Below are 2040 nucleotides of genomic sequence, written 5' to 3' on the forward strand. Positions count from 1 at the left end.
TTTATTATCACTTGATGTGGATGTTATTAGGAAATTAATGTGTATTTTCCTAGCAAATTCATGTACTTTTCCATCTTAATGTCAAATCAATCTTCTTTAATCACTTTTAAAAATGTTAGGCAGAGAGGCAAAAGGAGAAGCTCAAATACAATTTCGATCGAATAAAATTTATCAATACGTACATATTGATTCTTAAACTTATCGTTTTAAAATTCAAAATTTTAATTTCATTTTTAGTGGTAGAATCAAATTTTAGCTAAAGTGATTCAAAATATATTAAAAAAATAAATAAACACTATTTTTTTTTTTAACATTTAGTGTATATACATAATAAATAATTTTTCTACAAAAGAAATTCGAATGAATCCCTTGCACTCCTAGCTCTGCTATAATTAAATACGTTTATTTCACACACGTACTTTGCGTTAACAAATTCAATGGTTTCGGGAGTGTATACATACTCTCTTTTTTTCTTTTCAGTTTTTTGTTCAGTTATCGATATCTGTATTGAGATCGAACTAAATTCGAACTGCACAAGGCTCATTTTGGAAGCAACAAAAACAATATGATTTTTTCCATTCTTAAATTGCAAATTCAAAACTTTTAATTAAGGTCGAAGAAACTTCAATCATTCTACCGCAACCGAGTGTATACCGATTCTAATAAGACCAACAAAATCTTTAGGCTCTCTCATTTGCACGTTTCATGTTACTCCATATACATAGTATCTCAAAGCATTCTTTAATTCAAGGAATTTCTTTCTTGCACACAAACCAAAATGCATTAACTCAAACTCATAAAACCTTTTCAAATTCAGTCCAACCCGCTCATTTAACATCCTTATCTGTATGTTTGTCTTCGTCAACGGGAGACTCAAGAATGTTGGTTAAATCTTTGGCCCAAATTGAAGCTCATGAAGTTGATCTCCTTAGAAGGAGTTCCAAATTTGTAGACTTTAGCCCAATCATAATTCATAAACCAATGTGAATGCCATGAATCCATATAGCCGGGTTGTGCACAATTAATTCTGGTAAAATTCGTAGTACTGCAAACTAATGTATATCTAAGAAATTAGCTCCTAAGCTAATGATATTTTATCAGTTATCCTTTGATATTTCTAATACTATGCACAACATTCTTTTCAATAATATGATTCTCTTTAGATGTCCAACATTCAATTCCATGAAATAATATAGCATTGTTCTCATAATATATAATTGCTTTACCAAACTCAACTTTTTCATGTTTTAGATACAATATCACAAAACACATATGTCTCTTAGTACAAGTAAAAACTTAAAGAGGAAATTGAAAAGAGTTCGAATCCATTCATTCACATGAAACCATAACAACTTATTTTCCAACATTGCGACCATAGAAGAGACCATACGAATTCGTTTGGCGATATTTAAGGTATTTTAAAGAATTTTTATGTCTATATATTGATTTTGAACTTCCTAAATATAAGATTAGAGGTTGACTTAAATGGTTGAGGTTCCAAGACCAAATATCAGGCACTACTCTTTATTTTTCCAAACCCCTTAATGAAAATCTTAGATCCGCCACTGAAGGCAGAGTTAAAAAAATTGAAGAAGTATAAACAAGATTTTCATTAAGAGAGTGGCAGTAATTAATTCATATATTAATAATACATTCATAAATCTAGCCAGCTACCAAACGACTACTTAATGTTTTAGAACTACCAACCTCTTCAAAGCTCCAACAAGTTGACTAACTGCCCCAGAAGCAGATGAAACAAACACACTTTCACCCTTCTTAGGACAACAAACCTCATAAAAACCAACATAAGTTGTAATCCCAAGCATTCCTACAAAATAATTGCGTAAAGCAGATCATCAGTCCATTCCCCAACAAGCCAATGTGGACTCTAACACCGTAATATAACATCTAGGTCCAACTGGAACGTGCATGGGTTGAGATGAACGTAACGTAGTTCAAATACCATAGAAAACAACATCAAGAAACTAATAAGCGAACCATCAGTTTATTCTCCAATCAATATTTGAAAATAGTCGTTTT

The sequence above is a fragment of the Solanum pennellii genome, chromosome 12, assembly GCF_001406875.1.
Source record: "Solanum pennellii chromosome 12, SPENNV200".
Taxonomy (NCBI): domain Eukaryota; kingdom Viridiplantae; phylum Streptophyta; class Magnoliopsida; order Solanales; family Solanaceae; genus Solanum; species Solanum pennellii.